Here is a 14,975-nt window from a genome sequence, read left to right as displayed (position 1 = left end):
CTTAGTTCAGTATGTTTAACTAATGGTTTTAAAGTAGCACACATCCAAAGAAAGACTGTCTGAAGTGTAGTGGGTCTTCCTACATTTTGCTGTTTTAATCTAACAAATTCTGTGATATTTAAAAACTTCTCAGCTGGATGTATTTTTATGATTTTCTATTTTCTTAACTGAGTTCCTAAATTTCTAATCCGATTATTTGACTAACTAGTATATTGGACAAGTTGAACACTGCGTGTTAAACTCCATGTCTAACTTTTCAAACGCCATCCCATAGCGCAGAAAAGTCTAACATTCCGTATTATGTTATATTAAGGAGGGCAGTCTATTCAGTAGCTGTGGCTTTGGGACTGTGCGCCTGCATGTGGACATGATAAAGCTACACAAGGTCGACACAGCAGTAACACTAAAACACGAGACAGACCTTGACTCTCCTAATAGACCATAAACAGCTATTTGATGTCAGCTTGTAATTATATGACAAAGTTGTCACCGGCATAAGTCGATCAGGGTCACAACAAATCAATAGACGTAGTTACTGTACTTTGTTGAGGAGGCAGCGCGCATCAAAATAGACCCTCAAGTTTCCCTCCGGAAGATTAAATATAAAGATCAAATGATGCAACTTGTCGTGCGGATGTTTGCGAGTGAGTGGCGAATAGTGTGAGCGCCGTACTTACTTTATTTCGCATGAAATCTTGTCCGGCTGAAGTGTGAGATAGGAGCAAGCGGTCCGCCGGTTGTTTGGTCCGGCCGACTGATGGGATGTTGAAGCCGCTGCCTGATGAAGACGGACTTCGCCAAGACGCACTTAAAATCCAGGAGCGCAATTTAGCAGAGGACGTCGCCGGGAGGGAAAAAAGTAACCTACAGTGCGCGGTAGGAGTCTCTATAATGTCATCGAGAACTACAATCTCTCTCTCTCTCTCTCTCTCCTCTCTCTCTCTCTCTCTCTCGCTCTCTCTCTCTCTCTCTGTCTCTCTCTCTCCTTCTCTCTCTTTCTCTCTCCCTGTCTGATCGGACAGTGTCTGCTCAGGAGGCGGTGAGGACGCTTCGCCTGGTCTCTCAGCGTGGTGCCGGTGTGAGCGGAGAGAGAGACCCGGTGGAGCTGTGTGGCGGCGGTGGTGGTGGTGGAGGTGGAGGTGGTGCTGGTATACTGCTGGACGTCTGGAGCTTGATGGTGATGTTGAGAGGCTGTTTCTGTTCCTTCCCACAATCCTGACCGAGTCTTTCCCTAAACCCTCTCCTCTCTCAGTACAAGGAGAAATAATCGATTTTTTTTTCTTTTCTTTTTTTTTTGACTCCTGAAAAGGGGCGGGCTCACATTTCCTAACTCCTAATGAAAGAGGCACGGCTCCTAATGCTTTATTATCGCGCCAGCCCCGATAGAGTGGACGCACAATTAACTGCTCAGAGAGGACTACTAGAGGAAGATGATGGGGAATGTGTGCTTTAACTAATGAACCAACGGAGAGCGCGTTAAGCATCGGCAGCTGAGTTTAGAAAGCTAAATCCGAGCTGCCAAAGTTGATGTTTTTTGTTGTTGTGGCAGATTCAGTTTGTTGTTTCATGCATGTCACATCATGCTAAAACTTAACTGACAGGACATTTCGAAAAATCCACAGCTTTACTTGTTACAGGGAATTTTTATAGACACTGAATATCTTGGAAAAGACAGAAAAAGGCAAGTTACTAAATTTACTCCAGTGAGGACTAAATTAGATTATCTCACCCCACCATTGTCTAAGGGAATTTTAGACTCATTACTAGATTGGATGTCATAATACACTTATTGCAATGTGATGACAATAAAATGTAAGATTGACTCATAAATCTGGCTCAGTAACCTTTAAATAATATTGTCATTCAGTTCTCAGTACATTTCTCTCAGCATGAACGCTGCCTCCTCTTTCAGTCATTGCAAACTTTCCACCTCCTGCATGCCACCAATCATTCTCCAGGACCCAGCTATCTCCAACAGATAAGCCCTGACACAGACAGTAAGCATGGGGAATTACCAAGCCTTTATCCATCCAACCAAATGATTTCAAAACATCCTCTCTATTAGTGTGAAGATAACAATTAGAACAGCAAGTTTGCCACTTCAGATAAGAGTCAGACAGGCAGTGCAATGGCTTTATGTACAGAGATGTATCCCAGATAGGCCTTGTAATACTGCAGCTCTATTATACTAACATTATACGGGTGCTGTGTCAGTTTAGAGATTTGGTTGTCTTGAATGAAGCCTGTTCTAATACACCATCAGGCCTCACACTTGAGTTCTCATCACTCCATTCTCATAAAAAGAAGATATACTAATTACAGGGTTTGATTAGTGTCATTTTAGAAGGTCAAAGTTTTATACAAATAATCCTTACCATTTCCATTCCAAACAGCTAAACGCACAGTTTTACACTTAGCAATTTCCTTGTCTGGATGAAAACAGTGTTTCACTTCTGTTGAGCTGTCAATCATATCCTCACCTCATTGTATTTGTTGTGTTGAAATATCCACTTCAGCCTGATATTCCAATAAACCGAATAGCCTTTTTTGTCTTAATGCAGTCAAATAAGTATTTTCCTTATTAGCTCATAGCTTTGCTGTGCACGCTTGTTACTATAGACTGTATAAAGTGTAAGTGGACACCAAGCAGCGCCCTAATCTTTCCTCCCTTTGAAGTTCACCTGTGAAGCATAAACTATGTTCTGTATGCAGCCAGTCAGTCAGAGGAGTAAATGGTGGGACATGAAATCAGTTAATAAATAAATCAAGCTGGCTAATCTGCCTGACGGGTGGACATTACAGTTTGTAACTGAAGCTGCTGGTGTCTGATGACTCGGGATACCACCTTCACATCACCTGACCCTTTAATCTTTAATAGCATTTCCTCTGGCCCCCAGACCTCCATAATAATCAATAAGGTGCAGTCTGTTAGACATAGGGTTCATAAATGCAACATGGCAGATATCAATGGCATCAGATATCAGAGTGTATGAAACATTGAGTGTGCAGACATGACACCCTCAACAGACATAATTTCCTCCGTTCAGACCATTTAGTTTGTGCTACTGGCATCTGCCTTAAATCTGTCAATGACATATGGACAACTATTGGTGCCTGCGCGATTGTACATACATTCAATGTTCCTTCGTCTGCCGTATTGCAGTCTTGTAGCTTTCTATGCTGTCTGTCAGTGATTCGGTCCTTTCAGTGCTCACAAGGCTTGAGGTTGTCTTTGGTTGGCACCTGGAAAGAGAAATAACATAGGGAAACGTAAGGAGGAGAGGGGAAGGTGAACCCGCAAGTGAAATGCTAATTGTTTGCATTTATGTGCATTCACCTTGCACACAGTGTGCAGGATCCATGTTAACATCTATGTTTGTGTGTGTGTAATAGCCATATAAAATAGGGAGAAATAAATGGGGGGAGGTGGATTGAATATATTTGAATGGTGAAAAATCATTAAACGAGGCAAACACTGACTCATGAATATTCATAAATGACTGTCTGACTCGTCTACAGGGATAAACTTATAGTGAAGGCATACTAACAGCCTCATTCTATGCTAATAATGCAAAGTAGGGAAGACCTACTGTATATTTTGCTCTTGAGAGTGCCGAGTGGGGGCCTTGGCTAAATCTAAATGGTAGAAACAGCTCAGAACATTATAGCCAGATTATTATTACACTGTATTGTGTCGTTCAGAGTGTTTCACATTATGCTTTTTACAGCTGATAAATTTAGAGTTAGATACATAACACACAGGAGTGTGCAAACAAGACAGGTGTGTTGTAGGTTGAATACTGTAGGTTGTGGCATTTGTGTTATCTTGAGCCAAAGTATTTTCTCCTTAATTAAAACTAACTGCATTATTAGTTTCTTGCCATCTGAAACTTTTCCTGCCTAACTCATTAACCATTGTCCCTCCCTCCTACTCTTAAAACATGCAATCCTGAACTTGTGTATTTAGGTGTGTGTGTGTGTGTGTGTGTGTGTGTGTGTGTTCAAGAGTAGGTTGACAGTCTCATCGAAACCTGGTGAAGAAAAATCAACAGTTTGCCAAAACAATTATGTAATTTCAAATATGTCACAGTGTGTATACACACACTTTAGGCTTTTGGGCAAATGCAATTTTTGTGAGGTTTGGCATCAGCCGTGCATAAAAAGAGAACGGGGAAACTGCGACTGGATGTTAAGTCAAACACATAAGTGCGGTTTGCTGATATTGATCTTGCTTGGACTGTTTCTTAAGCCTCTTTCTGGCAGTCACTTCACAGCATGTGTCACACACACACACACACATGCAGAACAGCTCGCCTGAAAATGTGTGTTTTTTTTTTTTTGTAACGGAGGCAGAAAGAAAGGAATGCCTCTCTCAAGCAGAAGATAAACACAAACACATTTCCAGGGCAAACAGGAACAGCCCGGGCTCAGTGCAATCTGTTGTCGATCATGCTCACGTGAAAACACAATCTGCCTGTCACACTAGATGATGTTGTCAAGCACTCTGCCTCACTGCTCCTGAGAATTAGCCAGCTATTACAGAAGCAAAACACATGAAGTATCCGTTGTATGTCAGATATGTCTGAAGATGCTTCCAGCCTTATGTGGTATTTACTGCTTTCCGTCATTCTTTCTGTGTTCATTCCCTAATGAATTTGAGAGACATTTGGTGTTTTGACACTAGGTTGATGCTACATGATGTGACGACCAAACTCTTCACAGGCAGCACAGCAAGACCTGCAGGCCAATTTAACTCATAGGCTCAGCTGGAGATCTATAGATCTTACTTCTGCACAAGTGTACTGTATGCGCATGTAGGTGTTTGTGTCTGTCTTTCTCTTTACCTATATGTCTTACAGTTAGACGGATATGGGTGTTTGAAGGGCAGTTTCAACGTCAATAATTTGAGACTGAAGTCTCGCTAAATCATGCTGATATTTAATTGAGATTCATCATTAGATTGTGTGGCACATATTTAATTAGTTAAGGCCTCATTTTTGCCTTTACTGAAGAAATATGTAGCAAAAAGGAATGAATAGTTTTAATAGTCTTTGATTCATAAATATAATATTACAATAGTGCTAGATAACTGGTCTGTTTAATATTTTTAAAGGCTAGTGTCAGTCTGATAAATTATGTTAGAGTGATATAGATGTAAGTAGCATGCATGTGTGTAATATTGCAGATGTGTGACTGTCATTTCACTAATATTTACAAAAAATGAGCACAATTTTAAACCTCGTCTTTTTACATCCATTCTTTGTACATGTTAACAGATTATGTCCACATTTTAAAGGACTTCATCAGCCTGAAGATCTGAACATCTACCTGTATTAGAAGCCATCTCGCACTTTGAAACATTTCCCCACCGATCTGCGTTTGGTCTGTGTAAGTCATCCAAAGCATTATATTACACATGATTTGGAGCTCCTTATTAATAAGGTTTATAATGAAACTCAGAGGGCAATATCATCAGTAATTACAGTCACGGGAATTGTACCACTGTATGGTATAATTAGGGGAGCAAAGGTGAGAGAATCACTTTTAATTAACTGAAATCATATGTCCTCTTATTACAAAATATATAAAACTAAGAAATTCATGATTCTGGGAGAGTGTTTATTTGTACACTCAAATGAGCTTTTGTAATATAAAGATGTCATTCCCTTTCCTAAAATTAGCTTGCAGGCAATATTACCTTGATAATTTTACCACTGAAAGAAAGTAGTATGTTCAAACTGTAGTTGTAATTACCTTTACTATAATATGTCGTGTATACACGCTTATAATCTTATAATGTAATAAATACATATAAAACAATATAAAACTAACTAACTAACTAATGTTTTACAGCTTTGGTCAGCTGCAATTTTTTTTCTGTAAGAAAATGAAAAAATGTTCTGTCTATTTATCATTAGATGCTGTGTTCCATAATGGTATGACTCATTTTTCAATGAAACCACACAGAGCGTTAATTTCAATAACACAGTATTTCTGTGTGGTTTGGCCATTAACTCTGTCTGGCCAGCATGAAATTCACTGTACCATTTCATACACTTCCTTGTCCTTACAGTCCAGTTTCAGAACAGTACCCTGATGGATCGCACCACACAAAACAGACTTCAACGCAATAATAACAAAGTCAGACGGCCTCTGAAACTGTAATGGCCACATAACGACCCCTTACCGAGCAGTGTCAAACATGAGACAGCACTGGTGATTTGCATGTGTCGTGTTTAACCAACAGGATTCTGTCTGTACACCTTTTATGCATTATGGATGAGGCACAAGCTGAACAACAAGCTCTCCCTTTGTTCTGCCTGATGCTCCAGTTACATCATAGGAAAAGCCCCATGGTCCTGTGACTGCGCTGACTGGCTGAGACACAGTGCCGCTGGGCGAGCTGTTGATCAGACCTGTTGCTTCTTCACTTTATGATCCTAACATGTATACAGTGTGTGTATATATAGATATGGACACACACGCAAACACACGCACATTTATAATGCTGCCTGCCTTGAGATTTACACCAATGTTTGTGCTGGATATATGAAACTTTTGACGGTCAAGACACATGAGATGCACTGACCTCAAGTATTCAAATGATGATTGATTTGTTAATTTGTAATCTATATGAAACTGTGGCCCTTATCAAAATATTTTTCAAAGACAAGACAATAGCACCCCTTGGTTTAATTTTATAAATGATAATAAATCATTTCTGTAGAAAAACGTCCAAAAACATTTGGATGTTTAGAGGAAAGAGAAATTGTTGATTAATATATTATTTGATTATTCAGGCTTGATATATATTGATTTTCTGCACTCTGCACAATTAACTTGATGAAACTGTCAAGACTGTGTACTGATCTTACAGTCAAAATACTTTCATGTTATGTATGTCATGAATGCAAAACCCTGTCTGCCATGTACAGAATGAAAAGCACATTGTGCCTATAGAGGTGCGTTTGGACACTGCTGTGTAATTAAATGTGCTGTCTGCAGGGGAGCTCTGCACCCTTCTCAGGACAGAATAAACTGGTTTATCGCATGGGTTAACTGGAGGTATCCCCATACAAAGTTCAACCAATAATTTTTAACCCAACATTATTCCAATTTTCTGGTTGACATAATATTATTTTAATTTAGAGGACTCATCTAAACATTCAAGGAAAATAATTTTATTTTAACAGAATTAAATATTAGTCTCCATTATCACACATACAAACATTTAAATTAGTTTTAATTCTAATCCCTGACACTTCTCTCTTCCTCTTCTTGTCTCTACTCCATGCTGTAGTAAGTGTAATTGCCATAAATTCTGTTTGTATATCAGGGGCTCAAAAGTTCTTTTTGTCTGTACTAGATTACTTCATGTGAGAGGGAAAAAAAGAAACTCACTTTCTGCTAATGATTTTTCCTCCTTTTGAATGGGTGGAAAGTAATTCCCTGAACTGCTCCAACACAGGCACAGTAATTCATTGTTCTCGCTGCCCTTTCTCTAATTGTGCCCATAAAGGCGAGATGCCAATGTTACATTTTTTTTTGTCTCTGTTCAAAGGGTGCACACCGGTGTTTCCTGAAGTGGTGTAAAAGCTGTGTGTGAAACATTATTAGTGTTAAATATGCAGCAGTGGAAAAAGATCTCATATCTGAAGTTCCATGATCAACATGTGAAAGTATAGATGACATGAATTAAGAAATGTTACAAACTTGAATTTGGCAAAAATTTTGGTTTGCAGTTACATATTGTTGAAAGTCATCAAACAACCTGTGTTTATATTAATGTGACAAGACTGCACATTTTATAATTACATCTCTTTATTAGACATTTAGATAACATAACAATCTGTGTAGGTCACAAAGTTTATTAATTTACTTTTTTGATCACTACTTTACAGATGATGTGTTTGAGTGATAAAGGCCTAACCTGTATGTTGTAATACGGTCAGCTATAGCGCCAAAGCCTACATCGCTGTTTACAATTCCCATAGTAACCATTACACAGCAGAAGTCCCTCCTGTAGCTGTTGACCTTAGCCAATTCCTTTGACAATTAAAGATCACTCAGCATGGCTATGCAACTTCTCCCACACTCTCAACAAGCAGCTAATAGCATCTCACTGTGAAGAAAAGCAAGTGGAGCGGAATATAATGTGTGTCTAAATGAGGCTTCCCCAGCTCTGATGTGTGATAGCGAAGCCTAGCGACCATCGGCACAGGCCCATGTTACACAGTGGATCTCGACAGACGAGCAGCAGCGTCTAAAGCTCTTTGTGCCTCCAGGATCACCCCCGACTCATTCTTATTCAGACATGATCAGAGGGGAGCCAGGCAACTGAGATTAGCTGCAGATCAAAAGAGCTGCCTCGCGCCAGCTCTCGTGTTTTGTAGATTTAGGCGGCCCCGGCACACAGGCGTTGTGTAGTGGCAGCGGAGCATCATACTGTTTTCTGGCCTTGACAGTGCTCAGGGGGGTAGATGGAAAGAGAGTTTTCATACAGGAGGTCGGACCGCTGTTGGAAATCTTCCAAAATTAAATAATAAAAAAGATAGAAGAGAATGAAAGGAAAAACAGGAGCAAAATTACTATGCAGTTACTGTAAGCCATTACAGTGAAACAAAGATACTTGTACTTTCCATGCCGTTGCAAATCAAACTGCTTCCATATGTGTAATAGTTCTTGGTTCAGTGATAATTTGTTTAAAAATGAAATGCCCTTTCTACAGTAACATAACTTCAGTACCTCAAGAACATCTGGATCAGTGGTACCTACCAAATAACCATGGAAACTAACTACTACCCTGCTTTCTGTCAGCGGCCCTTACAGAATAAACAAACAACTAATTACTTCTACACTGTATCTCAACCTTCCTGTTTATTTACACAAGAACACCAGTCAAAATCTCAAAAAGCATATCTGCATTAAATAACATTCCACTTGAACTAAACAAGCTGGAACAAGCAGGAACCACAAGTCTTTTTGTCTTTTATGACACATCAGCAAGTTTCAGTTTTTGTCATCAATATAACTTTTAATAAAATTAAATGTCACCTGTATTTACATTTCAGACATCACCAGTGAGGATAAACAAACACCTCCCTACTATTCATACTACGTAAAGAAGAGCGACAATGCAACTAATAGCAGAGTGTGAAGGTAAAATGACAGGATGAGGTGAGTTTCAAAGGCAGAGAGGCAACTGCGTAAGAGCGCTCGCCACCCTACAGAGAAAGAAAACAACGTGTTTCCTCAACTCCGCTGACCATCAAAGCAGTGGAATTCAGGGGCAGAAAAGCTAATAAGTGTGGACTGAGCAGTTCCTGTAAACTGGGTCAAAGTTTCTCAGGTCCTGCCTCTTTGGGTTAATAGCAAGAGGACAATAACTCCCCCAGGTATGAAATAAGGGACATAAGTGCACAACAAAAAGCCTTGTACTGTAGTGACTAATTACATCTAATTGTATATTTTTTAATTGGCAATTTCCTCATTTCATTTTGCTTTTATCTGATTAAAGTGTCAAAATATTTTAGTTTGCATTATTAGTGTTAACTGCCATTGTGGGTGCAGATATTACAATAAACATATTGGATGGAAAATTAAGTATGACACATATTTTAAACGAGGATATCAAATTCAGGAATAATATTACTGCTTCTCTTATTTCATCCAAAAGCTACAGTCAGATCAAAAGTTGAAGGAAAATATCAGATAAAGTCATTCACCGCTCATTTAAATCAAACAAAGCCTTTGCCTTAGAATGAAATTCCATTAGGTTGTTTTGGGACAAGTGCCCTGCACGAGAGACCCTCTCTTATGTGTCCTGCTAAACCATTTGGTTGAGAACAAAACACTTTCAGTTCCTTTTATATGTCAAAGATTTCTCCTTCGTCTCAAAAGTTTGCCCAGTATGTCTTACTTAAACATCAAACTCTGTGACACATATTGCTACTGAAATGTGTATTTGCCACTTAGGTAGCTATCTTGAGGGAGTGAGTCATTTTTAAAGCAAACAGCACGTTATGGCCATGCTCTTTTCTCTCACTGATAATTCCAGTCTGTGCAATCAGATGTTCTAAGCAATTACCCTTGAAAGTACCAGTAACCTAAACTGACTGTGAAGAATTAGAAACAGAGAAACAACACGATATAAAGTTCCACTTTAGCGACTCAAACCATTTGTCTTGCCTTGGAGAAATAAAAATGTAGACTTTTAAAACTTAAACACACACACAGTTCCAGGTGCCTCAATCAGCTTTTCCCCAAGTGCTCAACAGAGATGATTGGCAACAGCTGGGACATGACTCCTCCTTCAGCGGTAGAGCGTCCCTGGTGTCTTTCTACTTTGTCAGGTGCAAGGAAAACTCAAAGTAAACACCAATTAAATGTATCTTTTGGCCTTGTTCACACTGGTATAGCCATTCCTGTATTAGGCTACATGACAAAGACATCATTCACTAAATCCAGGAAGGCTATAATGAAACAATTAGGCAACAACACTTCAAAATAAATCTCAGAACATTTCAGAATAAGAGGGTCAAATATCAACATTAAGGCTTAATCTGTTAAACATGTCATGACCCACGGAGTCTGGTTTGAAATCCTGACGGAGAGAGAGAGAAGAGAGGGGGAAAAAGGAAGGGAATAGGTGTACTGTGAAAACTCACCCGTGCCGTTTTTCTCTGCTTCCCCAGGAAGTTACACCCTGCAGCACCAGCTGAGGCCCGGCTCAATCAAATAGTTCAAAAATTTAAAAAAAGAAAGTAAAACAAAAGAGATAGTTGGCAAACAGAAAACAAAAAAATACCCACAAACTGCCTAAAATAAATGTCCTGCATGTGATAAAGCCAGACCAGCTGGCTTTGAATAGAAAACCCCCGATTTGGGTTGTGTGTTTGCCCCCAATCTCTATCTGCATCTGAACTGAAACCAGGTCTAGTACTTTCCAACGAAACCCCCCCCCCACCCCCCCAAACCCCTACCCCTCTGTCCCAGCTGAATCCACCTGTCCCCATCACTCCTGGGTAAATTTAGCCTTCTGAGGGATCAGTGACAACCCAACACACACACACACACATACATTATCACACACACCCCAGACCTTTGTCAGCACTGGCATATATGCCCTGGATGATTGCCACCCCAAGAATGCTGCCATCTTCAGAGTGGCAAAAAAAGACACCCCTCCCCTTTTCCCCCTTCACACATCCCCAACTTATGGATGACATTCTTCTCATTTAGTCATGTGTTCTCTAGAAACAGAACTGTGGGGCTGAATATCCATACTTTGCAAAAACGTGTTTCCTTAACCTCGTTGTAAACATGTGACAGAAGAGATACCATACTATATTAAATGAGGCAGAACTCTTATGGTTTGAAAGCTCATTTAAGCATTATTATTTTTCTATTTTGATGACCTAGGATATCACAGCTGCAAAACACATTAAATAAACTTTGCTGTAACAAAATACTATTACCCCTTTCATAACCAGCATCAGTGAAATCTATGTGATTCATAAATAAATTATCCAAGGGAGGAGATTAGCCGGCATTGATAGCATCTTGTTTAATGTCAAAATACCAGGTGCAATGGTATACACCTATAATTTGGTAATTATAAGCTCATTTAACTAAGTATATCTATGACTAAAATCCGCCTACAGTCTTGTTTTTTCAAAGAACCACAATGCTCAGGAAATGTAGTTTTTCCATTAGTACCTGATAAAAATCACACATCTCCATCCAAGAGAGAAGTTTTCAGTTTCCATAAGCTGCTGGCATCTTTACTTTAAGTCTTTTTTTCCATCCTTCATTTATCCTTCTAAATGATACATTCAGTAGAATGTAAGTATCAACAAGCTTAAGTCGTAATATCCTCTGTGACTGTTTTCACATTAGCAGAGTTTTGTGGGGGTGGCGCAGAGGTAATTGTATTTTTATCAAGTATTTTCCAGTCAGCGTCTTATACCTGCTGCCAAAATCCAATGTAGATAATGACACTGAATGATGCACACAAATTAGTGTCTTATATATCCCTCTTAAATCAGCCAATTTGCTAATGTGGAGATTGATGATATAAAGGAAAGATGAGTAGAATATAGATTGGTATTTTCCCAGAATACATCCAAAAGAGGAAATACACCACAAGGGGAGATAAAACAGTGGTATTCCCTTGATGATAGGTATTCACACTCTTCTGACAGTGAAATATATTTTGTATTGATCCGGTTGTATTGTTTACATGTTTCTGGGCACAGGTAATCAAGTAATCTGTTTATTTTTGGAAATTTCTGTCACCATGACTACCCGTTACCCCTATACATTTAGGGATGAGTGTCTGGCCACTCTGATATTTCCAATGACCTCATGGACAGGAATTCGGTAATCTTTTGGGGTGGGGCTAGGATGGGGGGTGGTTGATGGATAGTGGTGGGAGTTAATTTAATTATGACATCCCTAGATGAGGGAGAGATTCGGTGTCTTGATCAAAGTAACTTTTGCTGGCTGTTGTAACAACTTATTGCTTTTGATACCACAGAGCCTGAACAATACACAAGCGTTCGCATGTACACACACAACCACATTGTTCTGCATTCGTTCGTGCATTGGCTTGTGTTTTTTGGCTGAAGGCTTCCCCCAAATACACTGCCTTGCCAGTAGAGGCCTGGTGAGAGGGCATTTTAGCTGTCTCCCTTTTAATGGGGCAGTGGAGGGACTAAGTGGAGGGACTGTCTTTTTATGACTGTGCCAGGGTCAAGGAGGGGGAAAAACAGAGAGAGGCATGTCAGTCTGTGCCACACTGTTGACCAAAAGAACAAGCAAGGTTGCAGTACAGTCAGTAAACTTTAAGAGTACATCCTGTCCTAATCAAATGAGGACTAGCAGGGCAACCGTTTGTTTGGGTTGTGAGGATATCAGTGTATTTATTTATGTAAATATCTATAAGTGCGTGTTTTCATGCATGTGCATTGTGAGTATGGAGTTAACGGAGTTGACCAGTGTAGCCGAAGTATGTGTGTATTTGTGCATGTTAGCGTGTGTCACTGAGGGTGCGGCTGTGCGTCCATACTATGGCTCACAACACTGTGGGCTATGCCAGCGGTGAAACACAAAGTGTTCTGTCAGCTGAGAGGTGACAAGCGCTCAACAGGAAACGTGGCATGGCGTCTCCTCTGAAAACTCCTTTCACTCTGTTTTATTTTCTCTTTTTTTCTGTTGCTTTATCATTAAATCATCAACTCAAAATTAAAGTAATTATTGTAATGAACCTACTGACAGGTTTATGTAACTCTGGGTGGATTTATGAGTGCTTTTATAACAACTCTACAGTAGTCTGGTGCAACCCTACAGTCTGGCTTGGAGCTGGTGATTATGAGAATCGCTTGCGTGAACCCGTGCATGTTTGTTTCCTAAGTTTCTTTTAAAATAATCAGAATGCAATATACCATTGTAGAAGCAATGCTTTAAGTGGGTATTTGTGTGTAACCCAGAGGGATCTTTTATTCTTTTGCCTATACAGTGCACTCTGTGGCGTGAGCTGACTTCAGCGTGTCTGCCCAGCCCTCTGCTCCACACAAGGTCGCTCTGTGTGTGTTCGGCTTCGGAGAATGAGGGGAGGCAGCGGCGCACAATCACCACTAAGCACATACCTTTCTGCCCCACAGCTCCACCAGCCCAGACACAAACTCAGGGACTGTATGTTTATCAAGCGTCTCAGGGTAAGACTGCTGATTTAGGACCACTGCTCAGGTACCTTTAACCATCGTTTTCATCGCGAATCACTCTCAGTGAAAAGGATTTGAAGTGCTGACTTTAAATCAGCACTCCAAATCTGATATGCTTGATAAATACCAGTTGAGGCCTTAACCCAACCCGGATCGCAGTAGATTAACGAGGGTTGACCGAACCGGTTCTCTGGAGCTCTATCCCGATGAGCTCTGTTGGTTTTATAAGAGGCCCCCTGTGACAGGATCTGATAAAACACAGCAGGAGGAGGGTTAGAAAGAGAGCTGGAGAGTACCAGAGAGAAAGATTGAGAGAGACAAGGACATAGAAAGATTGAGAGAGCGCGAGAGTGAGAGAGCGAGCACACACCTCAATCCAAAAACAATATTTTGACTGAAACCTTACCCTCTCCATCTGGCTCTTTTGAAGGGTGGATTATGACTGGTGCCATGGCTAACTCTTTATCCCACACTGTTCCTTCTGTAAGTCCAGTCTGACATTTTTGTCAGACTGGACAACTGTACAACTGTAGGAAATAAATGTGTGACCACTATCAGGCACACACACACTGTGCATGATCTTTAATTGAATGACTCAAATAAATGTGGGTATGGCCCTTTCAGATACAAGATTTAATCTAAACCTTACAAGAGACATGAATTGAAATCTCTTCATACATAATCTGTGTAATCTTTAATGAAATCAAATAACATTCTGATCTGTCAAAGACATATTTTTTTCCCTCTGCTTCCATGTCTGTTCCTCCTCTCTGGCGCTGGAGAAAAACACAAAGCATTTTCAGGTGGCCATGGTAACAAAGCGAAGCGCTTACCCTTGCACTCTCTGCTCTGTGTTCACCTTAACTTTCACATTAATCTCGCTCATGTTTATCTCTCCCTGTTTCCAGGGTCTGGGTGCAAACTGGGCTCTTTTCTCATCACCATAGCCAATATGTGGTATATTTGTTATATATAAATATAATAAAAATAAAGAAACATATATAATAAGGTGTTTTCTGAACTCTTAAGAGGATTGTGTGTGGTAGGAGATGCTCTCCTCTCCTTCTTCCTCCCCTATTTTCTGATTCTGTGATTCAAACTATGGCCTAGGGCACCATCTTTAAAGTGATGGGCGGCTCAATTGAAACGTCAGCCACATATCTGCAATTTAGGAGAAACGTCAAATATTAGCAAAGGGCAAAAATGGGAAGACTTCTTGATTAGTCACATCTCATAAGCTTTAGCATATAC

At 40.0% G+C, this 14,975-nt stretch overlaps 1 protein-coding gene across 12 annotated transcripts in view; it reads right to left on the bottom strand.

Moving 5' to 3' along the window:
- mef2cb (myocyte enhancer factor 2cb) overlaps positions 1–10,927 on the bottom strand; it is a 75,988-nt gene extending 65,061 nt beyond the window's left edge. For 8 of the 12 annotated variants that reach the window (XM_044369550.1, XM_044369574.1, XM_044369568.1 and 5 more), the window contains exons 1-2: positions 10,668–10,927; positions 3,133–3,243 (exon numbers count right to left, since the gene is read on the bottom strand). The gene's annotated coding sequence lies outside the window, so the exon portion shown is untranslated. Of the gene's footprint in view, positions 1–677; positions 1,265–3,132; positions 3,244–10,667 lie in introns of those variants that run through there. The other 4 variants (XM_044369602.1, XM_044369611.1, XM_044369634.1 and 1 more) reach the window with 3 other exon arrangements.
- Between the last annotated feature and the right edge of the window lie 4,048 nt (positions 10,928–14,975).

Source organism: Thunnus albacares, chromosome 2, assembly GCF_914725855.1.
Source record: "Thunnus albacares chromosome 2, fThuAlb1.1, whole genome shotgun sequence".
In the NCBI taxonomy this organism is placed as follows: domain Eukaryota; kingdom Metazoa; phylum Chordata; class Actinopteri; order Scombriformes; family Scombridae; genus Thunnus; species Thunnus albacares.
The sequence above is the reverse complement of the archived record's forward strand: the minus strand, read 5'-3'. Positions and strand labels throughout refer to the sequence as shown.